The sequence below is a fragment of the Chrysochloris asiatica genome, unplaced genomic scaffold (genome assembly GCF_000296735.1).
Source record: "Chrysochloris asiatica unplaced genomic scaffold, ChrAsi1.0 scaffold00103, whole genome shotgun sequence".
NCBI classification, from domain to species: Eukaryota; Metazoa; Chordata; class Mammalia; order Afrosoricida; family Chrysochloridae; genus Chrysochloris; species Chrysochloris asiatica.
In genome coordinates this window covers 6,545,996-6,569,940 of record NW_006408621.1, presented here as the reverse complement: position 1 = coordinate 6,569,940, position 23,945 = coordinate 6,545,996, and the positions used below count along the sequence as shown (strand labels likewise).

The following is a 23,945-nucleotide window of genomic DNA, read 5'->3' as shown; positions in this document are numbered from 1 at the left end:
ATACCACTTAAAATCATAATAAAATAATTTATTAAATTTCTGGTTGCCTGAAGTAGTTCTTTAAACTTACAAAGCACCTCTAGAGAAATTTCACTGGTATTTTGACGACTGTCACTGGTATTGGTTTGTTGTAGACGTATTTGTTAGCATGTAGACTGTTTGAGACAAAGGTAATATATTATTTTTATTTGTGCCTTGTGTCATAAATAGAGTACTTATATCTGCACAGCTTTTTTGTAATTAGAACCCATCAGCCACTCTTCAGAAACCCTGTGTACAGTAATTCTCAGTCAGATAGAATAGACAGCACTTAATAAAAACCACAACAATTGGAGGAGAGTTGGAGACTAAAGACTCTTAATTGAGACAGAAGAAAACCACAATGTCTCAGCACACACATATGCACACGATATGCACACTCTAATACATTACCAAGTTGTAACCAGTCAAAGAGTGAGTAAGGAAATAAATTCTCTGACCTTTCTCTACTCTGCCCTTTGATGTCCTGCTAGCATCTCCCATTGCCTGTCCCCAACATGAAGCTAAACAACAAAGGATCCATGTGATATCATCCACTGGAAACATTTTCTCAGGACATAAAGCAGGGTAGAGAAGAGGAGGAATGGATCTGAAGGGTCAAATGTATATTAATCAATGCAGAATCATTGTTAAGCCATCACTCTGATTGTTTTCTTGTCACAAAGAATGTGACTGTACTATCCTGCCTACATTCATTTAGATTCTGATACCTAATCCATCCTTGACTCTTCCATAGTACTCTTTTCACCACAGTGGAATCACCTGCCTATGGGGCTGAGATATTTTTGAGGTGATGAGCATACTGTGGTCTCTTTGAGATATTTGCATCTCCTATCATGGACAACCATTTCCCTTAAATCAACAAGTGGAGTTTAATTGACATTTTCATTCATTCAACAAATATTTTTGAACACTTTCTATGGATCAGAATACTTGGTGCTAGATGTTCAGTAGTAAGCAAAATAATGTCTCCTCACAGAACTTGAAGCAAAGAAGGAACATTTTGTAAGTAATTTCACAGGAAATTATTTAGCTGCAATATGAATGGTGCTAAAAATCCAAAGAACAGTGACTTATGAGATCATATACCAAGAGGATCTGCTCTGTTCTAGGAAGTCAGGGCATGATTCCTTGAAATGGTGTTAGTAAGAGAAGTCTTGAAGGATGAATAGAAATTGTATAGAAAAAGGACTAGGGACGTGAGGAAAGAATATTCCTGGAAAATATGAATGCATTGGGGTGGGACAGAAGAGAATTCATTCAAAACACTTTAAAGATACAATAACATGGATCATAGAATGTGAAAGCCGATATAGTGTTTTAGGAATTTATTGGTTCATTCCAGTATTTATAGGTGATCACTTATACTACCTACTTCATTATTAATTATACCATAGTTGGGTTTCTCCATAGAAACAAAATCAGTAGGATGTATATATTTCTGTGCCTATCACTCTATTCATCTATCTTTTTATCTGTCTATTTTATCCATTCATCTGTTTATCAAGAGATTGATTTTAAGAAATTTACTTATGCAGTTGTGGGGTTGGCAAGTCTGAAAAATTAGTCAGGATTTCTATATTACAAAACGTCAGTTTTTACTCTTAAAAATTTCTACTGACTAGATAAGGCTATCAAGGAGCTCTGGTAGCGTAGTGGTTACGAATCAGGCTGTGAACCTTAAGGTCAGCGGTTCGAAACTACCAGCCACTCCGCGGGAGAAAGATGAGGCTTTCTACTCCCGTAAAGATTTACACCCTCGGAAACCCTGTACAGGGTCGCTATGGGTCGGACCCGACTCGATGGCACTTAACAACAACAACAACAGATAAGGCTATCAAGGGTAATCTCTTAAACTTAATGTCAACTGATAATAAATATTAATCACATCAATAAAATACCTTTACAAGAACATCTAAACTAGTATTTTACCAAATAATTAAACACTATAGACTTGCTAAATTGATACATAAAATTGTTGTTGTTGTTAGGGGCAATCAAGTTAAGTACCGACTCATAGCAACCTTATGAACAACAGAATGGAACACTGCCTGGTCCTGGGCCAACCTCACAATCATTGCTACACCTGAGCCTATTTTTGCTGCAACGGGGCCAATCCTTCTCGTTGGGGTTCTTCTTTTTCTCTGACCCTCTACTTAACCAAACATGATTTCCTTCTCTAGCTACTGGTCCTTCCTGATAATATGTCCAAAGTATGAGAGATGAAGTTTGGCCATCCTGACCTCCAAGGATCACTCTGGCTATACTTCTTCCAACATAGATATGTTTGTTCTTTTGGCAGTCCATGGTACCGTCAATATTCTCCTCCAACACCACAACTCAAATGCATCAATTCTTCTATGGTCTTCCTTATTCACTGTCCAATTTTCGCATGCATATAAGGTTACTGAAAATGCCATGGCTTGATTCAGAAAGTGTACCTTTACTCCTTAACACTTTAAAAAGCTCTTGTGCATCAAATTTGCCTGATCCAATACATTTGATTGCTTGACTGCTGCTTCCATGAGTGTTGATGGTTGATCCAAGAAAAATAAAGTCTTTGACAATGTCAGTCTTTTTTTCCATTGATATGTTGTTATTGTTGTTAGGCGCCATCGGGTTGGTACTGACTCATAGTGCCCCTACACACAACAGAGCAAAACACTGCCTGATCTGGGCTAACCACCTAATTGTTGCCATGCTTGAGCCCATAGATGCTGCCACTTTGCCAATCTATCTTGCTGGCGGTCTTCCTATTTTTCTCTGACCCTCCAACTTACCAAACATGATATCCCTCTCCACTGACTGGTCTCTACAGACAATATGTCCAAAATGTGAGAGATGAAGTCTGGGCATCCTGGCCTCCATGTAGCACTCTGGCTGTACTTCTTCCAACACAAATCTGTTTATTCTTTTGGCAGCCCATGATAATTTCAATATTCTCTACCAATACCATAACTCAAACGTATCAGTTCTTCCACCGTGTTCCTTATTCACTGTACAACTTTCACATGCATATGAGGTTATTAAAAAATACCATGGCTTGTATCAGGTTTACCTGAGTCTCAAACTGACATCCTTAAAAAGATCATGTGCAGCAGATTTGCTTAATGCAATACATCCTTTGATTTCTTGACTACTGCTTCCATGAGTGTTGATGGTTGATCCAAGAAAAACAAAGGCCTTGACAACTTCAATCTTTTCTCCACTGATAAGAATATTGTTTATTTGTCCAGTGGTGAGGATTTTTGTTTTCTTTACATTGAGATGCAATCCATACCAAAGCCTATGGTCTTTGATCTTCATCAGTAAGTATTTTAAGTCCTCTTCACTTTCAGCAAGCAAGGTTATTCATGAGTCTTCCTCCAATCCCGATGCTACATTTTTCTTCATATGACTCAGCTTCTCGGATTATTTGCTCAGCATACAGGTTGAATAAGTATGGTGAAATGCTGAATGTGTTCTTTCCTTTTGGTTTTCTAACTCCAAGTCTTTGCACATTTTGTTGTAATATTTGGTTTTGTCTTCTCAAGCTGACCTTTGAAAATTTCTGTTCAGCTCTTGTACCTCCTCATTTCTTCCATTTGCTTTATCATCTGTACACTGGAGAGCAAGTTTCAGAGTGGCTTCTGACATCCATTTTGATCTTTTCCTTCTTTCTTGTCTTCTTAATGACTTTTTGCTTTCTTCATGTATGATGTTCTTGATGTCATCCCACAACTCATCTGGTCTTTGGTCTTTATTGTCTAATGTATCAAGTCTATTCTTCAGATGATCTCTAAATTCAGGTGGGATATATTCAAGGTCATATTTTGGCTCTCATGGACTTGTTTTAATTTTATTCAGCTTCAGTCTAAATTTACATATGAACAATTGTTATCTGCCCCTTGCCATGTTTTGGCTGATGATATGGAGTATTCCACCCTCTCTTTCCACAGATGTAGTCAATTTGATTTCTGTGTATTTCATCTGGTAAGGTCCATGTGTATGCTGTTAAAAAAAGATATTTGAAATGAACAAATTATTGGTTTTACAGAATTCTATCATGTGATCTCCAGCATCATTTCTATCACCAAGGCTAGTGATTATCAATATATCTTGAATGCATGTTTGATCAATTTCAGATTGAAGGAGTTGGTAGAATTCTTCTATTTCATCCTCTTTGGCTTTAGTGGTTGGTGTAAATTTGAAAATGTTGTTGTTTTGTTAGGTGCCATTGAGTTGGTACTGACTCATAGTGACCTTAGGCACAATTGTCTTCCCTGTAGGCTCATGGATATTATCCTGTCATAGACAGCACTGTACCTCATGACAGATCTAGTTATGTTCTTTTTGACGATGAACGCAACACCATTCCTCTTCAATATGTCATTCCCAGCATAGTAAACCATGTGGTTGTCAGATTCAAAATGGCAATAGCAGTTCATGCATTGATATTGTTTTTGCTTATTGGTCCCGTGGTGAGGACTAATTAATAGAGTCTATTGTAATGGGCCCAGGTGATTTTGAGTCTTCATCAGTTAGAAATAAATAAAAGTCAATTTAGAAATATAGATATTTCTCCCAAATCACTTTAAGGGCTTGGTGCTGAAAACCCTTACCAATAATTATGGGGAATTATATCAATATATTTATGTTCATCTAAGTTTTATTTTATTTTTGAAATTTTTTCTAATTTTTTCTCCATTATCTAAAATATTTAGCTATGATACCCAGGTATTTCCATTTTTACAAATTTAACTTCTAGAGTAGCTTGTGGAAACAGTTTAGCCTTATCTAAAAAGATACTTCTTCAAATCCTGCAGTTAAAACAAAGATGTATGTGTAGCCAGTGATAACATGCATTTAGAGATGCTAGGTGATAGGCTGTACTGAATGGAGATCAGAGTCAACATACGAATCTTAGTACTCAAGGCTCTGATTGACTAGGCAAATTCTCTTACTTTTGGACCACTAAACCCCCAAGTGAGGTGACTCTGTTTACAGTGTTACTGGAATCCATTATACACATTCAGAGTGGTTCCAATCAGGGCTGCTGTACATCAGAAAATCCTCTCATGTATATTTCCATATGCAGGTACAGTCTTCTCATATACTTTTATTTTTTATCGTGCTAAGAAGATGCTGTTTGTACATTTGTATTCTTCATATAATATTTTATCTAGAAGTGAATGAGACACATGAATGACTGATTTTGTTTTCAAGGTCCTATTCTAGCATCTTAATGAGAAGCAATTTGTAATTCTTTAGATTGAGGTGAGCAGTGAGGTGCCCTTATCAATGATAGCTGAACTTGGAGTGATGCTCATTATCAGTTCTTGGACACTTGATAAACAAACCAACTGCACATTCTTTAGGGGACAAAATATCTTTATTTCCTCTATGTTCTGCCCAGTATGTACTGTTGAATACATATAATGCAGTATTTTTAAGCATCCTGCTTTTGTTCCTCCTTCCTTTGATCTCTTACTATTCCATTATAACACTATCTGCCCTGGTGTTAGAGATTGCTATTTATGAGTCTATTTCCACTTCTAAGCTCTAATAATTTTGAGACTATGGAAGCTATGTTTTAAAATACATGGCCTGCAGCATCTACTTGGCAGATAGCAGGAACTCAGCAAATGTTTGTGATATCAATGGAATCTCTAGGCTGTACTATGATAGAATTACTGTGTCCAGAGATAAAGGGTGATAGACCAGGCTAGAGGCACCAGACTTCAAATGTTATGAAAGCTACGTTACCCCTGAAAGTCTGCATCTTAGTACTCAGTGTCAACACAGACTTTGTTTAAGTATAGATTTGTCACAAGAGAATTTTCTCTTTTTTCTTTAAAGACAAACACAGTCCACATAATGATGTTGTTGGGCGGAAATGGGATGGTGGGGAGGAAGAGCAGAGGCATGGGAATCTCAAACTGGGTGGCCCATATTATTTCTACTTCACCTTCAGGAGTGTTTTCATGAAATTCTGCTTTTAATCTCAATAACAGTTGGAAAGGATTATAGATTGAATCCTCCACTTTAGGAAACACAATATAACTTCTGACCCCAGGAATGTATTCTGAGTCATCAGATGCACTCAGTCCCCAGGACATTGTTTATTCATCTTTCAGATGGCCTCAGGTTAGTTCAGAAATCTTTCACATGAATTTCAGGAAGACCTTTACGTTCTTTGGATTTTTTTCCTTCTTTCTTTTATACTTTCTTCCCTGCAGGTTGTTGTGATTTTCCTATAAATTCCTGCATGTTATGGATTGCTACATTCTTCTAAGTGGAGGATTCACTTTTTAAAATAAATTGCTTTTCACAGCAATAGTCTGATAACTTTAATATGTGGTCATATCTCTTTTCCACAAATGATGAGGATGCCAGAACTCAAAGGAGAAAAGAGGTTGCTATCCTGCCATAGATGGCTCCATTTGAATATATCATGCATAGTATTATTATTATTTTTATTTTCTCAATATGTTATTATTACTGTTGTTGTTGTTATATGCTGTTGAGTTTCTTCTGACTCATAGCAACTCTGTATAGGGTTTCCTAGGAGTGGCTAGTGAGGTCTGAACTGTTAACCTTGTGGTTCAAACAAACCTTGCGGTCCAGTGCATTATCCTACAGCATCATATATATGAGATTTATTGTTGCATTAAACTCCAAATGAAGATATTTCTTATGCCAAATTAATAAAATAGCAATTGTTGCTTATTTCTGTAGTATGTACAAAATCATTGAATAGTTCTGTGGTTTTTCAAGATGTAGAATGAAGATTGGATATGCACAGCATAAGATGTATGAATAACTGAAGATGACATGGGAATACTTGAAAAACACATATATGAAGCTTTAAGTATGTATGACATTTTAGTTTGAAGACAGAATAGCATAAGCTGAGATATCAGAACAGTCAGTGTCAGCAGAGAGAAGAGGACTGGTGGTTATGTGCTATGGAGTCGGTTCCTACTCATAGCGACCCTGAATAGGGTTTCAGAAGCTGTAAATCTTTACAGGATCAGAAAGCCTCATCTTTCTCCCATGGAACTTCTGGTAGTTTCAAACTGCTGACCATGAGGTTAGCAGCCTGACTCGTAACAACTACACTACCAGAGCTCCTTTAGAAGATGACTACCTTGATCTGAATAGCAATTTAAACAAATGCCACTCTTTCTAAAGCACTATGCCAAACATTATTTTTTTGAAGCGCTGAATGTTGAACACATTATTTGGAATTATTTCTGTAGGAGATAATTACTAATACCTAGACTACATGACTTATCAGGAAGGAGTAAATATACTCAGGTCCTTTTGATATTCTTTTCTCTCTTAACTCCCTCTCGCTCTCTCTCTCACACACACACCTTATAATAATAATAATATAATAATGAGTAGAATAAGCTCATAAGGCTCAGTGTTCAAAACTGTTCTTATCCTATGTCAAAGAAAGAAGTGACCAAATATCTGCTTCTTAAACTTCCCTACCCATACAAACTTTCTGAGGTCTGAATGCATTATTTTGCAATAAATATAGAAATAAGGATAATGATAGTAATATATATCTGTGAAACAAGAAAATGAAAATTTAAAATCATTTTAGGGATAGCCTTCTTTTCACTGGTATGACTTTTTAATTTAAAATCATTGTGATATATGAGTCTTCCAAATTTGTCCTACTTTTTCAAGATTGTTTCAACTGTTCTATATTTCTTGACTTTCCAGATGAATTTTATGAGCAGCTTATCTATTGCTTCAAAGAAATCAGATGACATTTTGACAGAAATGGAATTTAATATGTTCATCAACTTGAGAAGTATTGATATTTTAGCAGTATTATATCAAGCGATCTTTGTACATCGAATCTCTTTCCATTTATTTTTCCATCTTCATTTTTCATCAGCGTTTCATAGTTTCCAAAGCATAAGTTTTGTTCTTTCTTTATGAAATTTTTTTCTAAATATTTTATTTATTATATTTGAAATGGAATAATTTTCTTAATTTCTTTTTCAGATTTATTAATGCAAGTGTATAGAAATACAATTGAAAGTCCTTTATTGGTTCGTATAAAAGGTTTAATGGATTTCTGAGAATATGAGATCATGCTTTCTGCAAACAGAGATGTCCTACTTCTTTCTTTTTTAACTAAATATGTTATGTTTCATTTTCCTACCTAAATACCCTGATTACCATTTCTAGTAAATTTGTTGAATCGAATGTCAAAAGCTTTGTCTTGTTTATGATTTTAGGGGGAAAGTTTCACTCTCCTAACATAGTGTTGATTGTGTTTTATTAACCAAGTTTTATAAACCATGAATGTCATGAATATTTTTTAAAGTGAACGAGTAAACTGAAAGATTGGTAATTACAGATAACCAAAAAGTTCAGCACATGGCACCTAAATCTATTAGTAGCTACAAAAGCCCTGACTTTCAGCATATAATGTTGAGAATGGGGATCAAAATCTGTCAGTCACCACTGGGGATGAGGTTTAGTTTCATTTGAATATTCTCAAACTGTCTGATTTGTTTTTAAATCTGGCTCCATTTCTTTCCCTTTGATTATGTTAAAATTATTTAGTATGTCAAGAATTTCTAATTTAAAATTTTAGATTTATGTGCAGTTAAGATGATGATCTAGCCAAAGGCTCCATACCTTCCTTTTATAATAGAGACTCAGGGGACCAAGTGAAGCAGATACAGATGATAACCCTGGAAATTCTGAGTTTCAATGAAAGGACAGAGAAGCAGATCAAACACCTACTAGAAGAGTAAAGTGAACAAAAACAGCAAACAGAGATATGTGGAGGGGAGGGGCTTTCCCAGTTGAACCAACACAGTGCAGCCAGTTTGAGTCATAGAAAGGCAACTTTATGGAATTCCTAATAAGTCAGAGACACAGTTTAGACAAGCCTCCAATGGAACAAAGTGAGCAGAACACGAGTAAAATTTAAACAAAGGAAGGTCAGGAAAATGAGCTATAATTACAAAGACTAAAGCAATCTTAGAACAAATAAACTGGGATAGAACAATCCCCAGCTGTGGTCCCTAGTAGTTTGGATGGGGGACCCACATAGTAGGGAAGGTCTGTCGACTGGTAGGTGGAAACACTGGACACCACGTCCCTGCATTCAGTTGGGGTTGTGGTTGTTGTTGCTGTTGTTAAGTGCCGTCAAGTCAGTTTTGACTCATAGCCACCCTGTATTGGGTTTCTCAAGAGTTAAGAGTGGCTTGCCATTGGAACCAATAGCCCAGCGCATTATCCCACAGTGTAACACCAGGTCTCCTGAGTTGGGGTAGGAGCTAGGTAACTGGCTGTTCTGGCAGTGACCATGCTAGAAACTGGCAAGCATACCAGAACATGCGAGCTATTTGAAACTTGTACAACTATTAAGATTAACTCTCCAAACAAACACACTCTAAAAGCATTCCTTGCTGACCAATTCTCAAGTCTTCATCACAATGACCCAAATCATCTGCCTACAATTATGTGAGTATATTCAATTAATGCAGGAGGGAGAAGGAAGCCTTGGCCCCAGGTCCAAGTCAAGTTTAGAACCCAAACTAGCTCCAGGTACTGAGTTGAAGCTCAGAAAGAAATCCTCATTTGTTTTTCCATTCTACTTTATTAAGTGATTAGATCAGTAATTAAGGATGAATGATAATTATTTTCCTTATTCTAACTCTCCAGTATTTTCATCTTTGGAAGTTTCCTCTTAATTTCATGTTCAACATCATTTTCCATTACCTTAACTAATTTCTCTCCATTTGAAAATTACCAAGTTTCTTCATCTGAAATATTTAGAATCTCTTTTTCTCTACATGTTGAGGATAAACAGGAGAAGAATGTTTTGATCTTGAATAAAATTTGAAGGCAATGAGAGGAACAATCATTCTAATTGGATTAATCTGGAATATAAAAAATACAAAGAAAAGGGGATTCACGTAATTAAAATAATTGAAAGTTGTTGAAAATAGGGTAGGTAGCGGTCTCAAATGATTAAAAACAAAAGCATCACAGGTGATTTATTATTTAATTAAGCAATTAAAGATTAAATGCAATAAATACACATTCAAGTGCTCTAAGAAGAATGGTAGAGACTTTAACATTGCAGAGAGTTCAGCCTAGATATCCCTTGAAGAAAAAGCTCATGGGAAAAGTCCATTATCTTTTCGTTGCTTTTTCCATGAACATTTTGAAATCCCCTCATATCCTAAAAATTGACAAGATAATTAGCAAATGATATACTTAAGAACACTATTTTTCTAAATGGTCAATAGTCACCCAGCCTCTTAAGTAAACTGAGACTTTTTTTTCCCCTGAAATGATTTATAAAAAATGATTTATATTATGGTTTGAACTGTATCAACCCTCTGCTCCCCCCCACCCCCCAAATGTGTGTTGTAAATCTTAATCCCTATACTTGTGAAAGGAGTCCTGGTGTGGCACTGTGGGTTAATGTGCAAGGTTGGTGGTTCAAGATCACCAGTGAGCTCACCCTGTATAGGGTGGTTCAAACCCTATACAGGGTTTCTCTGAGTTAGAAATGACTCAATGGCACTTACCAGCAACAACAACAATATATTTGTGAATGGAGTCCTGGTGTGGTGCTGTGGGTTAATGTGCTGGAATGCAAGGTTGGTTTGAATCATAAGGTCAGTGGTTCAAGCTCACCAGCTGCTCCTCAGAAACCCTATGCAGGATTGCTATGGGTGGGAACTGACTCAATGGCACTTAACAATAACAACGTGGTTGTGGCTAGTGACAGGAGTCATAGTGTGGCCCTGTGTGGCACTGTGGATTAATGTGCTGGACTACAAGGTTAGTATCAACTGTAAGATTGTAGGTTCAAGCTCACCAGCCGCTCCCTCAGAAACTCTATACAGAGTCACTATTAGTTTGGACTAACTGAGCAGCACTTAACAACAACATACTTGTGGATATAGTCTTGGTATGGCTCTGTAAGATAAGCACTGAACTGCTAACCAAAAGGCCAGCAGTTCAAACCTACCAGCTGCTCCTCAGAAATCCTAAACAGAGTTGCTATGAGTACAAGCCAACTCAACAGCACTTCATAACAATAGCATACTTGTGGATGGAGTCCTGGTGTGGTGCTGTAGTATAAGCACTGGACTGTTAACCAAAAGAACTGTGGTTCAAGCCTACCAGCCACTCAAGGGTCACTATGAGTTAGAACCTTAACAGTGACAATAAACTTGTGGATATCATATCATTTTGGAATAAGGATTTTATTGTTGTATTAATGAGGCCATATCCCTTCTGGGTTGCCAATCACTTTTGAGTTATAAAAAGAGTAGATTAAACACAGACGCAAGCAAGCACAAAGGAGAAAGAACAAGGAACTGAGAAACAGAAGCTGAACAGAGACAAGGACTTTCCCCCAAAGCTGACAGAGCCTTTCCCTAGAGCTGGTCCCTAGATAGCCCCTGTTGTTAAGTGCTGAAGAGTGGGTTCTAACCCATAGTGACCCTGTATAGGGTGAGTAGCTGGTGTGCTTGAACCACCGACTGTGTGATTCAAACTGACTTTGCAGTCTAGCACATTAACCAGCATCCTCCTAACTTCCAGAAATTACATATCTACTCTGTAAAGTCTCCCACTTGTAGTATTTTTGTGATAGTAGTAGTAAGAGGATTGATAATTTTACTGTCTCAATTTATTTGGTATCTATATTTTTGTTTGAACATCTAGATAAACTTTGTTTGATTTCATTCTAGGGCATCCTCTAATTTCTATGATTTTAGGTATTTCTTATAATGGTTTAATGATATTCACATAGTTACTGAAAATTCTGGAATGTAATCTCTCCAGGTCAGAGGGAAACTAGTTATAGGCTCCGTGACCCCACCGGCCCTTCTTCTGCTCATGAGTGAGGCCTGGCCACGGTAGGCAGTCAGTAATGAATAAATAAGTACTCAATTCTAGAGTCTTTCCTCAGATCTATGTCATTTGAAAATATTCAACATCTTTTTCTTTTTCTGAAATTCAAGTAGATATAAATGTTTTTATCTTCACTGATAGTAAGCATAATATATTAAAACTAAAAATGAAATATGTATATCATAATATAATATTTAAATTAGCTATGTTGTTAAGTGCCACTGAGTCAGTTCTGACATATAGTGACCCTGTATATGATTTCCAATGAACAGTTGGTTGGTTTGAACTGCCAACCTCACGGTTAATAGTCCATTGCTTATCCTACAGTGCCTCATTAATTACAGAATTTATAAATTGACAGTCATATAAAGTTTAGTAAGTGAAAATGCAGGGATTTTATGTTCTTGGTTATTGTTGATGTTTCAGTGAGAACAGAAAGTAAACAGTTTTTTTCTTGTCTCTGGAGGCCAAAGACAAAAGCATAATTAGCAATAATAAGGATGATGGTGTGGTTTATAATTCCTCCCATTTTCCCAGAAATTGAAATATTTTGTTATTGTCTGGAAAATAACTATTTTCAAAAGTATATGTAAATGACAAGATGTGTCAAAGTTCTATTTGTTCAGCTAAAAAGTAAACAAAAAAATCCCATTGCCTTAAAATTGATTCTGACTTATAGAGACCCTATTGTTGTTGTTGTTACGTGCCATTGAGTTGGTTCCAACCCATAGCAACCCTGTATAGGATTTCCTGGGACTGGCTGGTGAGCTTGAACCACTGATTTTGTGGTTCAAACCGACTTTGCTGTCCAGCGCATTTGACCCACAGCACCATAGCTGGACCCCATAGGTAGAGTAAAATGCCACATTTTATGAGCTTCCAAGGCTGTAAATTTATACAGAAGCAGACTGCCAAATCTCCTGCAGAACTTCTGGTGGTTTTGAACTGCTAACCTTTCAATTAGCAGCTAAGTCCAGGGGTTACTGGACTATTTGTTCAGCTGCAGTTTAAAATAGCAAATTTTATATTGAACTACAAATTATGAATAATGACAATGATAACATGTAGTATGTGCAACTGATCATGTGACTTTAAAATTTCACCAATTGAATCTATCATAGGGTTATCAATTAAGATTATAATGGTGAGTAACTGAATTTATCATCTGGCACAACCTCAACATACAGGCTTATAAGAGAGGGCTTTAAAAAAAAATCCATGGCTAATGGACTTGAAAGATAATGGATTTTTTCCATGAACTTTGGAAAGCCTCTGTCCATGCAAAGCAGTTTTAATCCAGAAACTTTGTTTTATAAATTTCTGTGAAGTGGAAAGTGATATAACCCCAAATCCTGCTGAAAAACACAGAGTTCTAGTTAAACTATGAAGGAGCTTTGGTAGCAAAGTGGTTATGAATCAGGCCGCTAATTTCAAGGTCAGTAGTTCGAAACTACCAGAGGTTCCATGGAAGAAAGATGAGACGTTCTGCTCCCATAAAGATGTATAGCCCCGGAATCCCTTTGCAGGGTTGCTATGAGTCAGAACCGACTCCACGGCACCTAACCACCACTACGACATTTAAATTGTGATGTTGTTGTAAGTAACTTTGTTATACAGTATTATGGGAGCCAAATTTAGTATCATAAGAAAGGTGCTATTCCATTAGTAATGCTAATTTTCTACCTACAAAAAAAATTATGATCAATGAAAATTCCAAAGTAGAGAAGGAGCTTTCTAGGAGTGAGAAATTAAGAAAATATAATGTATTTGAAGTCATTGCAATTTTAGAGAAAGTGTTGAATTTTGGGTAAAACTATAAGTAAAAACTTATCACTGGATATATTTTTTAACTCAGAAATTAAAATTCATAATCTATAGGACATGGTATAGTTATCATATCTGTGATTATTTATGAGTTTCTCATATTGATGGATATCATGGATAAAGATAAATGCAAATGACCTGTTTTACATTTTGCATTCATAATTGGTTCCTATGGGTATATAAAAAATTCAGAAGACAAGGGTTAGAATATTAAAGATCTAAATTTAGCAGAACCTGATAATTGTGACTAATGTCTCTTCTATTTAATAATAAGACAACTAACTGATCACTAAATTCATATAAGATTCTTTCAGAATACATCAAAGATTATTATAATAAAATAATTACTTTCATTTTATTGATGCTGAGAAATGTTTAACACCAACTTACAAAGAATTTACAAAGCATTAAAAGAAGTCCGCTGCAGAACACTGAATTTGATTGTAATTAAATATGTTCCTAAAAATGACATTTCTGGGAAAATGAATGGAGTAGTAGCCAAGTTCAAGGTGAATCAATCTGAGCTTTAGATATATTTTACCAGGCTCATCTTTTGGATATTGTTGTAATGAGAATTAATTATGAAGAATTAGAACTCTCAAAGCACTTTCTATGCTGTCGGTTACTTATAAGCCACTGAACATGTAGGTTTAAATTTTAGCATATGTTTCAGATGTTTATAAGCAAAAAAAAAAAAAAAAAAGCCTTAACAATCAGTAAGCTACATGGTTTATCAAAAACACACTAAACTATGCCATTCTGACCATCAGTTGTTATTAAGGAATTTCTATAAAAGTCTGAAAAATTGAAAGTTGCATAAAATGATTCTTTAAATATTCATATAATAATTAATGAAATGTATGTAATAATTGTTTGACTGAATTTTTGTTTGAAATACCTTTGCTGTGTTCATTTATTTGAAGGATTCTTTCTAAAGACTTATCAGTTAAAACTATAGAATTGTGATTTTAATGTTTTCTGAATTATAACCTTTATGAAAAATGTGAAAAAATGAATCAGGTACAATTTATGGAGTTTTCTTTAAAAATATATGCTATATAAATGTACATGTACATATAAGGTCACTATTAGTGAGCTGAAATGGACTGGTATTGGTCACTTTGTATCTTACAACCACATGGTTTACTATGCAGGGATTGACAAAATGAAGAGGAATAGTGTTGCATTCATTACCAAAAAGAACATATAAAGATCTGTCATGAAGCATAATGCTGTCTGTGATAGGATAATATCCATGTGCCTACAGGGAAGCCTAGTTAATACCACTATTATTCAAATTTGGGCACCAACTACTAAAGTCAGTGAGGATGAAATAGAAGGATTCTACCAACTGAATTCTACCAATCTGAAATTGATTAAATATTCAATCAAGATATATTGATAATTACTGGAGATTGGAATGCAAAGATTAAAAACAAAAAGGAAGGAAAATATGGCCTTGGTGATAGAAATGATGCTGGAAAACACATGATAGAATTCTGCAAAACCAATGATTTGTTCATTTCAAATACCTTTTTAAAACAGCATTAAGAGACAACTATACACATGGACCTCACCATATGGAATACACAGAAATCAAATTGACTACATCTGTGGAAAGAGATGGTGGAATACTCCATATCATCAGCCCAAACAAGGTGAGTGGCAGACTGTGGAACAGATCATCAATTGCTCACGTGCAAATTCAGACTGAAGCTGAAGAAAATGAAAACAAGTCCATGAGAGCCAAAATATGACCTTGAATATATGCCACCTGAATTTAGAGACCATCTGAAGAACAGATTTGATACATTAGACACTAAAGACTGAAGACCAGATGAGTTGTGGGATGCCATCAAGAATATTATATAGGAATAAAGTAAAAAGTCATTAAGAAGGCAAGAAAGAAGAAAAAGATAAAAATAAATATAAGAGACTCTGAAACTTTCTCTCCAGCATAGAGATGCTGAAGCAAATGGAAGAAATGAGGAAGTACAAGAGCTGAACAGAGAATTTAAAACGTCAGCTTGAGAAGACAAGGTCAAATACTACAAAGAAATGTGCAAAGACCTAAAGTTAGAAAACCAAAAGGGAAGAACACACTCAGCATTTCTCAAGCTGAGGGAATTCAAGAAAAAATTCAAGGATCAACTTTCATTATTGAAGGATCCTCTGGGCAAATTATTGGATGATGCAGTAATCATAAAAAGTAGATGGAAGGAATACACAGAGTTACTGTACCAAAAAAAAAGTCGATGTTCAAACATTTCAAGAGGTAGCATATGATCAAGAGCCAATGATTTCCACTAGAAAGGACAAGCAGACCAGCATGAAACAGCTAGAGCAACAGACGATACATATTCAAAGAAAGATCATCAGGAAAAACCCAAAACAAAAATGGCATTATGACTGGCTACTACAACTATAAGCAAGTTGTTCACCGGGAAGCCATCAAGGCAAGCAATCAAGTTCCTTCAGGACAAATCCCTCTCCAAGACTGAAACTCAAAGGAAACACATGAGCAGACATATAAACTTGCTGGTGCCCATGTTGGTCTATTGGTGAGTGGAAGACGGGGAAAGGAAGTAGTGAAGAAAAAAGCTGAGTTCAACCACATTTGACAGACTCCTATGGACCTGGAGATGAGAGAGAGAAGAAGGGCTGGTTGGTCCAAAATATGGTGAGACCTAGGGACACCTGAGCCTATGGATAAGGACACAGCTACAGAGGTCTAGAGCTGAGAGTAAAGCATCCAGCTGATATTAAGTGAGAGGGGTCGCACAAGAATACCCAAAGTTGCAGATAGTACCCATTTGACCTAGCCTCAATGGTGGCTTGATAATCAGAACTAGACTAGAGGAAGATTTAAAAAAAAAAAAAAAAAAAAAAAAAAAAACAAATTTTGATAAAGGAAATGAGGGTAATTGCTACAATTTGATGAACTTGACTTATACTCATGGAGGCAATAACTCTAAATACCAATAGAGAGGGAAAGTGTCTTCACATCAAGTATCAATGCTGTCAATGCTGTCCCCTCTCTACACAGGGTAGATAGGGATGGGCAAATTAGACATTGGCTACCTAAAATGAGGGGTCGATAAAGGCAAAAAATAATTGGCTTACAAAGTTTCAAGGGGGAGCTTAGTTTAACAGTGTTTGGGGAAAGAAAGTGTCACCACTGAATACTTTTCATCTTGTTTAGATGGGTCTAGTAAAAAGAGATGGGGATAAGATTCTTATAATTCAATAGTGAGTAATTGTTATCATGACAAATTGCGACTCTCACAATTATATAGGTAGAAGTTTTGTAACAAAAACAGGACAGTGGTTAATCTTACAGTCCAGAAACAAAGGACCCTAGGACCATCAAGCAAGAATAGCATAAGCGGGATGAGAGACCTCATCCAGAGAAGCAGTGATACCAGAGATGGGGTCAGAGATGGGGACATGGAGAGAGGGAGCAGCTGAGGACTGTAGATTCATGGGAAGTAAGGGACTAAGAGATGGTGGGCAGGAGACAGACTTGCAGAATGTGCCCTTTGGTGGTGTAAATTATTGTATATGCCTGAGTCTTTAAAAAAAAAAAAAGTAAGAAAAAGTGAATAGAGAGAAACACTGTTTCATGGTACATGGAGAGGATTATCATCATTGTAATGAAACAAGGTTATTACTTTTTGAATGTAAAATTGATAATCTGCCTTGTAAACGTTTACTCAATCTACAATAAAAACCTTTTAAAAGAAAGAGAGAGAGCCAATGATTGAAGGAAGAAGTCCAAGGTGCACTGAAAGCATTGGAAAAGAACAAAGCACCAGGAATTGGTGGAATGAAAATTGAGATCTTTAAACAAAGTGAGGCAGCACTGGAAGCACTCACTAATTTATGCCAAGAAATTTGGAAGACAACTATCTGGCCAACTGATTGGAAGAGATCCCTATTTGTGACAATCCAAAAGAGAGGTGACCCAATGGAATGCGGAAATCATCGGACAATGTCTTTGATAGCCCATGTGAGTAAAGTTTTGCTAAAGGTAATACAGAAACTGCTGCAACTGTACACTGACAGAGAACTTTGAGAGGTCCACACCAGATTCAGAAGAGGACTTGGAATGAGGGATATCATTGCTGATATCATATGGATCTTGGTTGAAAGCAGAGAATATCAGAAAGATGTTTACCTGTGCTTTATTGACTAGGCAAAGCCTTTGATTGTGTAGATCATGACAAGCTATGGACAACATTGCAAAGGATGAGTATTCCAGAACCCTTAATCGTGCTCATGAGGAACCTGCACATAGACCAAGAGGCAGTTGTTTGAACAGAACATGGGTACACTGAATGGTTTAAAATTAGGAAAGGTGTGTGACAAGGTTGTATTCTTTCACCATACTCACTCTACCTGTATGCGAAACAAATAATCCAAGAAGCTGCATTATATGAAGAAAAAATTGTGGCATCGGGTTTGGAAGAAGTGTCATTAACAACCTGTGACATGCAAATGATACAACCTTGCTTGCTGAAAGTGAAGATAGATCAAAGATAATAACCTTTGGTATGAATTGCATCTCAACATAAAACAAAAATAATCACCACCGGACTAATAAATAATATTCTTAATAATATTCTTATCAATGGAGAAAAGATTGCAGTTGTCAAAGACTTGGATCAACTATCAACATTCATGGAAGCAGCAGCCAAGAAATCAAAAGACATATTGCATTAGGCAAATCGCTGCACAAGACCTTTTTCAAGTGTTGAAGAGCAAAGATGTCAGCTTCAGGACTAAGGTATGCCTGACTCAAGCCATGCTATTTTCAATAACTTTTCATGTGAAAGTTGGACAGTGAATAAAGAAGTTTGTAGAATTGATGCATTTGAGTTATGGTGTTGGAGGAGAATATTGAAAGTGCATGGGCTGCCAAAAGAACCAATAAATCCATTTTGGAAAAAGTGTAGTCACAGTGCTCTTTGGAGACCAGGATGGCCAAACTTTGTCTCTCATACTTTGGACATATTGTCAGGAGCAGGAGGGACCAGTCACTGGGGAAGGATATAATGTTTGGTAGAGTGGAGGGTCAGAGAAAAAGAGGAAGACCTCCAGTGACATGTGCGGGAGTCCAGCTCTCGTGGGGTCGTGGGACACGAGAGGAGACGTGGAGTCGGCAAAAATAAAATCAATCGAGAGGCTCTGCTTAGTTGGCTGATGGGGCTCTCTTTCTCTGTCTCTCTGCCTGTCTGCTTGGCCCAGCTCAGCAAGTCTTTATTTTTATACTTAAAATCACACAATACATAATGAATTGATACTTTGATTTTTCCTTGAATTATTACACAGTTTATCACAACATTCTTACACCTGGTCATTAGACAACTTTGACAAAAATATTTCTGTGATGTTCAAACTGACTTTCATCTCCTTTCCCGGTATGTGATAAATTGTTTCTTCTTGTTTCCACTAAAAGATTAAGTCAAACTTTACACAAATCATTTCTATTGATCAGACCTCTGATTACATTTTCTTAGCAACATAAGTTTCTATTAATCATCAATGCTTGCACTATCTTATTATTTCTATTAACTAATTATCAATCTTCAATCCTACATAAAGTACTACTATTTTCATAGTAAAAGTATTACTAACATCTACTTATTTATTTTTCTAAAGTATTCATTAAACTGCTTGAAACACTATTTTTATGTTTCTTTCTTTTGAAGCTATGTGGCATAAAGCCCAACCTGGCTAATTGCTGCAGGAAATGTAGATTATCAAGTTAAAACTACCCTTCACTTAAGTTCATTATTTTCTGCCTATTTACGCAGGTGCTTATATGTAGAGGTTTGTGAATTCTGGATGGTGACTGATTGTGGTGAGGTCTATAGGGGTAGGTCAGCTTGACTTTAGTTTTCTATCTGCTTTTGTTGTCTCATAAATGCAGTTACTTTGTACTTAGTTTTCTGTGAAGGGGAGTTGTTTATACAATTCTCTTTGAATTCAGGCTACTGAAGTTGAGATGATTGTTTTTTCCCAAGGTTTGTAGAGCTCACAGTAAAAGCTGTGAATATGGCAATATTATGTATTTTTACAAGGGAATTCAGAGTTAACTTGAAGGGAATATAGAAGCCAGCTTCTGAGAATTATCTGGTTTGCATGATGTCTCTCCTTCTGCTGGGACCGTGTCAACAACAGAAGCCAAGCCACTTCCTGCAGACATGGATTGTCCAAGTGGCAGCACCGATGGGCACAAGAGTGGCAACAATTGTGAGGTTACCCCAGGACCGAGCAGTGCTTCCTTCTGTTGTGCATAAGGTCCCTATTGATTCATACTGACTCAGTGGCACCTAACAACAACAACAATGACATGGGTTAGAACTGACTCTGAGGCACTTAACAACAGCAGTATAAATGTATTGAGAGAGAGAGTCCTGATGTTCTCATGTGGCACTATGGCTTAAAGCACTGGACTGAAAAGTGAGCTGAACTGCAAGGTCAATGGTTCAAATTCACCAGCCACTGCTTGGAAATTCTATACAGGGTCTCTATGAATCAGAATCAACTCGATGGCACTTAACAACAACATATATATATCTTAATATAAAATATATAGATATGAGTATGTATGTGTGTATATATATGTAGCTTTTATAAGCAACACATGCATGTAAGCCTGTGTTGCTTGTAAGCAGCTCTTCTTCTTTTTATTATTTTCCTCTAAAAGTAGCTCTTCTTTTTTTATTATTATTATTTTCCCCTAAATGCTTTAAGGAGTACTGTTTGGTGAGTTTGAACCACCAACTTTTCCATTGATCCACTAGTACTCCTTTAGAAAAGTGGTGTAATCGTAAGGAAAAGAAAGCGAGACGATAAGAGAGTCTTGGCTTCAACAGTGGGCAGGTTTATTGAGACTAAATCTGGGAGAGGGTACTCTAAGTCACCAAAGGAGATCAAGAGCCCATCTGTTCTCTTACAGATTTGGGTATTTAAGGTGGTGTGGTCTGGATACAGTTCTGGCGAGTTTACAATGGGCAGGGGTATGCAGATTTTCTTGAAACCTGGAATTACCGGGACGGGGGCGGGAGCGGGGGTGTCTCCAGATGTAATAAAAAATAAAGACTTCCGGAGATTATAAGCTTAAGCAGGACTTTATTCAGTATTAACTGGGGGTAGTTGCAATGCCGTTTTGTTGATCAAGCACAGGGTCCTTCAGTAATGATGCAGGATAAAACATTGGACCACAAGTTTAGTTTGAACTGCAAGGTCAGTGGTTCAAAACCTATACAGGTTTGCTATGTGTTGGAACCGACTTGACAACACTTGTCAATCATATATATGTTATATGATTCATAACCCATTAGACAGCTCTTAACAACAACATTGAACTTGTGGTCCAGTGTATCATAACACCAGGTCAATATGAGTTGGAACCAACTTGAATAGACAGGTGACAGTGGATTATAAAACAAATCATTTGCAATTCAGAATGGCTTTGCCTATGAAATAATCCAAGACAGACTTGGGTTTCAAAAAGTTTGTGTGAGATGGGTTCCAAAACAAATCATGGGAGGGCATAAATAGAAGTATTTGGACATCTGCAAACATAGCTTTACTCCATTTGTTTCATTATGGTCAACTCTACTTTGAGGCAGCAGCTCTTCCCAAGTCATATTTTGAGTGCCTTCCAACTTGAGGGACTTATTTTCCGGCATTATATCTGACAATATTCTGGTGCTATTGGACAATGTTCCACTGGTATTCATAAGATTTTCAGTGATTAAATATTCCAAAGTAATCTGTCTCTCCTTCCTGGTTTGTCTTGGTCTTGGAGCTCATCTGAAACATGTCCACTCTGGGTTATCCTGCTGGTATTTAAAATATTGTTGGCATAGCTTTCAGAAAAACAACAACATGCAAACCTCCACAGTACAGCAAACTGACAGACAAGTGGTACTTCCCAACCTTGGTAACCATTAAACAATGTTTCTTTTAGCATGAAAGCCTTTTCTTGAGTTTTACACTAGTGGTCTCATACTATATTTGTTCTTTTGTGATTGATTCAGTCAGCATAATATCCTCCAGGTCCATGCATGATATTCAGTGCTTTGAAGATTCATCATTATTCACTGTTGCATAGTATTCCACTATATATATGTACAAAATTTGTTTATCCATTCTTCCACTGATGGGTATTTAGGCTGTCTCAATTTTGTTGTTGTTGCGAATAGAGCTGCAGAGAACATCAGTGTGCCTACATGTATTCTTGTACTGGCTCTAATTTTTGTGGGTATATGTTGTTGTTGTTAAGTGCTTCAGAGTTGGGTTCAACTCATGGCCACCCTGTATAGGGTTTCTGAGGAGCTTCTGGTGATCTTGAACAACCGGCCTTGCAGTTCAAAACTACCTTGCTGTCTAACACATTAACCCATAGCACCAAGTAGATGGTTTTCTGGAACAGAGAAAAAGAGGAAGACCCCCAACGAGATTGATAGGCCAAGTGGTGGCACTGATGGACTCAAGCATGGCAACAGTAATGAGGTTGGCCCAGGATTGGGCAGTGTTTCATTCTGCTGTGCATAAGGTTGCTATGAGTAGGAACCGACTCAATGGCAACTAATAACAACAATGGTATTTCTATTTCCAAATTTCTGAGAAAGCTCCATACCACCTTCTTGGTGATTGAATCATTTTACAGTTTCAACAGCAATGTAGTAGAGCCCCAATTTATGCACACACTTACCAACATTTGGTGGTTTCTGTTGTTTTTAATTTTGCTATTAATGTTGGGTGAGATGATATCTCATTGTTGTTTTGATTGGCATCTCCCTAATGATTAATGATCATGAACTTTTCTTACATATTTGTTGCTTCCTGATGTCTTCTTCTGTGAAGTGCTCAACCCATTTTTTAACTGGGTTGTTTGTCTTTTTCTTGTTAAGGTGTTGCACTTTTCTACAAATTTATAGATTTGTCCCTTTATAATATGTCATAGAAAAAATGGTTTTCCTAGTCTGTGAGTTCTTTTTACACTTTTGGCAAAATTGTTTGGTGCACATTGTCTCTATGTTTCATAAAGTTCCAGTCATCTATTTTGTCTTCAACTGTGTGTGGTTTTTTAATGTTTGACAATGTATTTATTCCACATATTAGAATCCGTAAGTTTGTCCCTATTTTTTCACTGATGATCTTTATAGTACTAGATTTTATATTTAGGTCTTTAATCCATGTTGAATTTGTTTTTGTATATGATATGAGATATGGATCTTGTTTCATTCTTCTACAAATGGACTTCCAGTTTTGCTAGCACCATTTTTTGAAGAGACTATCTCTTCCCCATTTAATGTTTTTGGTTCCTTGTCAAAGATCAATTGAGCATAGGTGGATGGAATTACATGTGGGTTCTCAATTCTGTTCCACTGACAGTGTGTCTTTCTTTGTACAAGTACCAGGCTGTTATGACTATGGTAGCTGTGTAGCAGGCTTTGAGATCACAGAGTGAAAGGCCTTCAACATTGTTCTGCTTAAACAATACTTTGCTTATCCAAGGTCTCTTTCCTTTCCATGTAAAATTAGTGGTCAGTTTTTCTCTTGTTAATGAATGATTTTGGAATCTGGACTGGGCCTGCATTATATCAATAGATTGGTTTGGGTAGTGTTGACATTTTCAGAATATTAAGTTTTTCTATCCATGAGCATGGTATATTCTTCTGTTTTTTTAAATCTCTTTTGGTTCCCTGTAATAGTGTTTTGTAGTTTTCTTTACAATAATGTTTTACAGTTTTCTGGTTAGATTTATCCCTAAATATTTCATCTTTGGGGAGACTGTTGTAAATGGTATCATTTTATTCATTTTTTATTGCTGTTAGCTTGCTATATTTTTTCTATCCTTTGATTTTTAGTGTATTTTTGTCTTTGAGTTTAAGGTGTATTTCTTGTAGACAGCATATTGAAGGATCTTGTTTTCTTATCCATCCTGCTACCCTGTTTCTTTTTTTTTTTTTTTTTTTTTTATTGTGGATTGAGTGAATGAAAGTTTACAGGGCACATCATCAGTTTCACATTCAACAATTCACATAACTTGTTTTCATTACATTGATTATAATCCCCTCCATATACCATCAGTTAAAAGTATTTCTCTTTATCCACTTTAGCTTTTTTAAAAAACACACAAACAAAAAAACCCACTCAGGCATATATAATAA

General features: G+C 36.4%; 1 pseudogene; it reads left to right on the top strand.

Annotated features, from left to right (window-relative positions):
• Nucleotides 1-23,945, top strand: part of LOC102827038 — a 123,499-nt pseudogene that overhangs the window by 80,271 nt on the left and 19,283 nt on the right.